At 54.0% G+C, this 7041-nt stretch overlaps 1 protein-coding gene across 5 annotated transcripts in view; it reads left to right on the top strand.

Annotated features, from left to right (window-relative positions):
* Window positions 1–277: 277 nt before the first annotated feature.
* Window positions 278–7041, top strand: part of GNG7 (G protein subunit gamma 7) — a 209797-nt gene continuing 203033 nt past the window's right edge. For 4 of the 5 annotated variants that reach the window (XM_045380290.2, XM_065535413.1, XM_065535411.1 and 1 more), the window contains exon 1: window positions 723–771. The gene's annotated coding sequence lies outside the window, so the exon portion shown is untranslated. Of the gene's footprint in view, window positions 772–7041 lie in introns of all 5 variants that reach the window. The other variant, XR_010583307.1, reaches the window with a different exon arrangement.

Raw genomic sequence — 7041 nt, 5'->3', positions numbered from 1 at the left:
ACAGTGAGCTATGTCTGCACCACTGCACTCCAGCCAGGGCAATTGAGTGGGACCCTGTCTCAAAAACAAAACAAAAGCAAAACAAAAGACAGATTGCAGGGTCCAGTTCCCTATAGGATTCTGGTTCATTCCGTCTGGGTTGGGGCCCAGGAATTTGTGAATCCAGGGCCACGAGTTAGGAAACTGAGAAACCTTGGAAATGATGAGACAGGCTTGGGCAAGTGATCTTAGGGGGCAAGTGACCTTAGGTTTCACCTCTCTGAGACCCAGTTTCCACCTCTGTAAAATGCGGATAGTAATCTCGCCTTCTGGCCTTATGCAGCGGGTTCCACGAAAGGGAGCCTATATTCAAGAAAGCGGCATAGCAGTTACGATCACTGACATTCTTCCTCCTCAAATGAACCCCTGGAGCTGGCATGCAGGATTCGAACCCGCTCTCCTAGCGCGGGATTCGAACTCGCGAAACGCCTCGCGCCTTCCTGACGTCACGAAGTCACCCCTGGAAAGCCGCTCCTCGCCCCGCCCCCGGCCCCGCCCGCTCCCGGAGCCCCGCCCCGCTCTCCTGGGCGCAGCCTACCCCGCTGCCTGCCCCGCGCCCCGCCCCCGCTCCGGCCTCCCGCCGCCGGGGCTCGCGATTGGTCGTGCCGGGACGCCAGGGCCCGCCCCCCGAGTGTCGGCCCCGCCCCCGCAGAGGGGAGCGAGCGCTCGCGGGCCGGGGCGGCGGGTTCGGCTGCGCGGCGGGGCTGAGGCGGCCGCGGGGCCCGAGTGCAGGTAAGGGCGCCAGCGTTTCGGGCCAGGGGAAGTGAGGGCGCGGCCGGCGTCCCGGAGAGGGGACTGGGACGGCTCCGAAATGACTGCGGACCGAGTTGGGGGTCGGAGTTGGCTGAGGAGGGGGGCTGGGGCTGGGGACCCGGGCTGCAATTGGAGGCTGGGATTGGAATTGGGGATGGGGCTGCGCTTGGGGGTCGGAGTTAGCTGGGGAGGGCCTGGGGCTGCACTTGGGGTTCAGGGCTAGCTGGGGAGGGGGCGGGAGTTGTAGGTCGAGGTTAACTGGGGACGGGGCAGGAGGTGCAGATGGAGGTTAACTGGGGAAGGGTTGGGTCCGGGCACTGGGACTCCACTGGGGATCACGGCTAGCTGGAGAGGAGGCTGGAGTTGCAGGTTCAGGTTCGCTGGGGAGGGGGCTGGAGGTGGGATTGGAGGTCTAAATTAGCTGGGGAGGGGGCTGAGCGTGAGATGGGGGTCTGAGTTAGCTGGGGAGAGGGCCGGAGTTGCAGGTCCAGCTCAGCTGGAGAGGAGGCTGTAAGTGGAACTGGAGGTCTGAGTTAGCTGAGGAGGGGCCTGGGGGTGAGACTGGACGTTTGAGTTATCTGGGGAGGGAGCTGGAGTGGCAGGTCGAGGTTATCTGGGGATGGGGCTTGGAGTAGGATTGGAGGTCTGAGTTATCTGGGGAGGAGTTTGGAGTGGCAGGTCGAGGTTAGCTAGGAAGGGGCTGGTGGTGGAATTGGAGGTCTTGAGTTTGCTGGGGAGGGGGCTAGAGTCGCAGGTCGAGGTTAGCTGCGGAGGGGGCTTGGAGTGGGGTTGGAGGTCCGAGTTAGCTGGGGAGGGGGCTGGAATGGTAGGTCGAGGGGCTGGAGGTGGAATTGGAAATCTGAGTTAGTTGGGGAGGGCGCTGGAGGTGTAGCTGGGGATTGAGATTAGCTGGAGAGGGGAACAGGGGTTGAGTCAAGGGTCAGCTTATTTGAAGAGGGAGCTGGGAGTGGGGTTGAGGTTTGCAGGGAGCTGGGGAGGGGGCTGGGGATGAAGTTTGAAGTGGGTTTGTTGGAGAGGGGGCTGCAGAGGGAATTAGAGGTGGAGGTTGTCTGGGGAGAGGACTGAGGAATGGGGTTGGTGAAGATGGAGGGCGGTGATTGACGGCCCAGGGGTTAGGCTTAGCTGAAAAGGAGCAGAAGAACAAAGTTGGGGTGAGCCAGAGAGTGGCTGGAGCATACAGGTGGGGGGCCAGGCTTGTTCCAGAAGGGGTCTGGGGGCTTTCAGGGGGAAATGGGGAGCTTGTGAGTGCGTGGGGTGGAGGGGGGTTCAGGGAGAAGGAAGTTAGGGTGAGGTAGTGAGAAAGGCGGTGGGAGTAAGGTCCCAGGCTGGAGATAACCTGGGGGCAGGTGTTTTGCTAGACATTAACTAATTAGGAGGAAAACGGGGTATGGGGAGGTGTCTCAGGTAGGATCCAGTTAAAAGCAATTTGGAGAGGACTCACCCCTCTACTTTTGGGGGAGATGTTAATTGTTTGCTCTAGAACCGGGCACGGAGCACAACCCCCCTGGGAACAGTGAGCTGAAGGAGACGGGAGTTTGGAATACTTTTTGAGGTTTATTTCTAGGATATAGGGTGCCAAGGAGAACGCTTCAGGAAGGAGAAAGGCTCCTGTCGGTGACTGAATTTTTCAGGAACTAAAGTGGGAGTTTTTGGGACGGTGATATTGAGCGACGTGGGTGGTACTTTATTTTTCCTGGGGAGCGGGGGTTGCTAGGGGCTGGGAGGTGGGCGGTGGAAGACAAGCTTGATGAACAGAGGCAGCGGATTCCCAGCTAAGCGTCTTCACACGGTTGCTAGGTGTCAGCGAGGCAAATGCCAAGTTCACAAACTTGTTCCCATCGTGGGATGCTGCGATCTTGCCCTGAGGGAGAGTCGGGGGCCTCTGGGAGGTGCGCCTGTGTGTTCCCACCCGGCCTCTCGCTGCTGGGCTGTATCGTCTTTTGGAGGTGGTGTTGACTCCCCTGCAAAGCGGGAATAATAAAAACGGTAGCATGTGCCTCTCAGGGTCGAATTACGGGATGCATGCATGGAATATTTCCTAGCAGGTAGCCAGGGTACCTGAAGCATGGAGAATAATGTACTCAATCCAGTTTTTTTCTTGGGTGCGTTTGGAGGTAGAGGAGTGGGATGCCTGAGTTGTCACAGAGGAGAGGAAAGGAAGTGACTGGAACTTGACTCTAGTCCTGCAACCTTAGGGGCATACATCAGGGTCACCCCCAGAAGCTTTCAAAAATAATCTGCATGGGTGGTTGTGGTGGCACATGCCTGTAATCCCCACGCTTTGGGAGGCTGAGGTGGGTAGATCACCTGAGGTCAGGAGTTCGAGACCAGCCTGGCCAATAGAGTGAAAACCTGTCTCTACTAAAAATAGAAAATTTAGCTGGGCATGGTGGTGGTTGCCTGTAATCCCAGCTACTTGGGAGGCTGAAGCAGGAGAATGGCTTGAACCCAGAAGGTGGAGGTTGCAGTGAGCCGAGATCGTGCCACTGCACTCCAGCCTGGGCAACCGAGAGAGACTCTGTCTCAAAAAAAAAAAAAAAAAAAAAAAAAAAGAATCTCCAACAGCAAGAAAAATATTTGTTAATATTATTATTATTACTATTATTTTGAGAGAGTTTCAAATATGGAGCCTGTCTCCATATTATTAAAAGTGAGTAAAAAACTGAAAAGAAAGATGACTTTGTCCACACCTGGTGGCAGGAGATACTCAAGGCTCGTTAAGTAACAAATGCACCTGTTTAAGAGAAGGCTGCCTGGGTCATTCTGATTTAAGGGTGCCCCGTAAGGAACCACATCCAGCTGTGATTATACGCTCGAAATGTTGAGTTTACAACTTCAGTGTATGGGGTGCGTTTGGTCTCTCTCTCCCAGTGCTGTGGACATTTGGGGTCTGATCGTTCTCTGGGGTGAGGCCTTCTGGGCACTGCGGGGTGCTGAGCAGCGTCTCTGGCCTCCACCCACTCCACACCAGGAGCTCCCTGCATCGTGACAACCACAGATGTCTCCAGACATCACCCAGTGTCCTGTAGGGACAGAGACACTCCAGTGTGGAACCCTTGTTATAGACAAAACTGATTTATTTTCTCCTTTAACGACCTCATCTCCCCTTTGATGTGCATGAAGTGGGGCCATTCAGAATTGGGGATTGTTTTTAAGTCATTTAGTGCTATCGTTTTGAGAGGGGAGAACTAAGGTCTCACTGCTTTTAGAAAACACTAGAAATGCCTACTTATGGCCGGGCGCAGTGGCTCACGCCTGTAATCCCAACACTTTGGGAGGCCGAAGTCGGTGGATCACTTGAGGTCAGGAGTTCGAAACCAGTCTGACCAACATGGTGAAACCCCGTTTCTACTAAAAATAACAAAAACTAGCCGGGTGTGGTAGCATGCACCTGTAGTCCCAGCTACTTGGGAGGCTGAGGCAGGAGAATCACTTGAACCCAGGAGGCAGGGGTTGCAGTGAGCTGAGATTGCGCCACTGCACTCCAGCCTGGTGACAGAGTGAGACTCTGTCTCAAAGAAGAAGAAGAAGAAAAAAAAGGCTACTCATTTTTAGGTGGGTCTTTTAGGTGGCTTTTGAACACTTAATACTGATTTAGAAGATGGGGATGAAGTTGTCAGTTACAGGCATTGGAAGATGACAGTGTTTGCAATGTGCTTTCTCGGTTTTAACCTGGAGCGTGAAGCTTCCAACGTAGCTTGAATTCTGCAGGTGCATCTTGATCTCACAGAGCTTTATTTAGAAAACATCCTTTGACTGAGGCCTTCATTTTCTGTTCTTGTTTCATGCTTAATAAACCCTGGGGCCCCACTGCTTGACAGCAAAGAGAACGAAACACAAATTACTCTCACGTGTAGATAATTCAGCTTCGTGTTTACTGAATGGAGGCATTTTTCTTGTTCACCGAGTAGTAGTGGGAAACACTCCTTTCTTCATTCAAGGTGTTATTCCGATTTTTTCAGTTGCGTCTGGAAGCAGCAATAGTTTTTAAAATCATATCCACCGAGTCATTTGTATTTTTGAAGATGCTTCATGGTTTCTTACAAGAAGGTCGTGCCTGGTCTCTAGGGGCTTGGGAGCTGGTGCGTGTGTGCTTTTTTTCTCTCCCTTTCTTTCTTTCCCTCCCTCCCTTCCTTCCTTCCTTCCTTCCTTCCTTCCTTCCTTCCTTCCTTCCTTCCTTCCTTCCTTCCTTCCTTTCTTTCTTCTCTCTCTTTCTTTCTTTTCTTTCTCTTTCTTTCTTCTTTCTCTCTCTTTCTTTCTCCTTCCTTCCTTCTTTTTTTTGAGACGCAGTCTCTCTCTGTCACCCAGGATGGAATGTGATGGTGCAATCTTGGCTCACTGCAACCTCCGCCTCCAGGGCTCAAGCGATTCTCCTGCCTCAGCCTCTGCTGGGACTACAGGTGCCCTCCACCACACCCAGCTAATTTTTGTATTTTTAGTACAGATGGAGTTTCACCATTTTGGCCAGGCTGGTCTGGAACTCCTGACCTCTGGTGATCCGCCTGCCTCGGCCTCCCAAAGTGCTGTGGTTATAAGCGTGAGCCACCACGCCTGGCCTGTCCTTTTTATTTGAGATGTGGTCTCGTTCCATTGCCCAGGCTGGAGTGCAGTGGTGCGATCTCGGCTCACTGCAACCTCCACCTTCTAGGTTCAAGCGATTCTCCTGCTCTAGCCTCCCGAGTAGCTTCCATTACAGGCATGCACCACCACGCCGGCTAATTTTTGTATTTTTAGTAGATTCGGGGGTCTCACCATGTTGACTAGGCTGGCTTCGAACTCCTGACTTTAGGTCATCCAACCACCTCGGCCTCCCAAAGTGCTGGGATGACAGGTGTGAGCCACTGCGCCCGGCCGCTGTGTCCTTTCACGACTGATTTCTGCAATTCGGCGTCCTTGGTGATGTTGGGCGCCTCCCCCCGCTCAGTGACATTTCTTGACTTCACTTGTCACTGCTTTTTACACATGCCCTCTTTGGCCTGGCCTCTGTCTCTTAAGAGTTAGGGAAAAGTGTTCATGGTTGACGTCACCCAGGAGACCTTACAGATGAGTGTGAGAACTGAGGAGATGGGTTGACCTCTCCTCAGTCACACAGCAGCCCCCGAGGGGTCACTCCTGTCCTCCTCCTCCTCCCCCGATCCTGCGGCGTGAGTGGGCCACACTCTGTCTGTGTGGTTCCTCCCCCAGATCCGCTCCTGACACGGGTGGGCAAGGGGGGTTTGTGGGCAGCACTGAGACGCTTCCACGAACAGTTACTTGAACCTCGTAAAAGGAAAAGTCTTACTGCTTTTTATGACAAAAATCGAGGTATAATTTACACTTCATAACATTCAGTCCTTTTAAGGATACAATTCCATCTTTTAAATAAGTTTATGAGCTGTGCAAACATCCCTATAAGCCCCTTTCAGAACATTCCTGTGATCCCAGCACTCTGGGAGGCTGAAGGGGTAGGATCACTTGAGGTCAGGAGTTTGAGACCAGCCCGGCCAACGTAGCGAAACCCCATCTCTACTAAAAATACAAAAATTAGCTGGCTGTGGTGGCAAGTGCCTGTAATCCCAGCTACTCAGGAGGCCGAGGCGGGAGAATCGCTGGAACCCGGGAGGTGGAGGTTGCAGTGAGCCAAGATCACGCCACTGCACTCCTGCCTGGGCGACAGAGCGAGACTCTGTCTCAAAAACCAACCAAACAAAAAAACATTCCATCACCCAGTAAGATCCCTTGTCCCCATGAGGGGGACTCTCCACCCCCTCCCCCAGCCCCGGCACCCACGCCTCTCCCTCCTGTCTCTGGACCGGCCTGTCCTAGACATTTCAAAGAAATGGGTCACACCCTGTGTGGCCTTTTGTGTCTGGTGTCTCTCACTGCGTGTGACATCCTCAAGGTGCATCCATGCTGTGGCCTGCGTCAGAGCCTCGCTCCTTTTCAGGGCTGAGTTGTGTTCCGGTGCGTGGACCGGCAGCGCTGTGCTCATCCACCCATCCAGCAACACACGCCCGGCTGCTTCTGCCTTTGGGCGATGGAGCGTGGTGCTGGGATGTAAATGGCTTTTTCCTGGGTGCAGGCAGCCCACTGTACTGAAGCTTGGGATGTTTGTTTAGGGGTGCTTTCTTTCCTTCCCTCCCTTCCTCCCTTCCTCCCTCCCTCCCTCCCTCCCTCCTTCCCTCCCTCCCTCCCTCCCTTCCTCCCTTCCTTCCTCCCTCCCTCCCTCCCCCCCCCCCCCCGCCTCTC

This window comes from Macaca fascicularis, chromosome 19 (assembly GCF_037993035.2).
Source record: "Macaca fascicularis isolate 582-1 chromosome 19, T2T-MFA8v1.1".
Taxonomy (NCBI): domain Eukaryota; kingdom Metazoa; phylum Chordata; class Mammalia; order Primates; family Cercopithecidae; genus Macaca; species Macaca fascicularis.
This window is presented reverse-complemented; position numbering and strand designations above follow the sequence as displayed.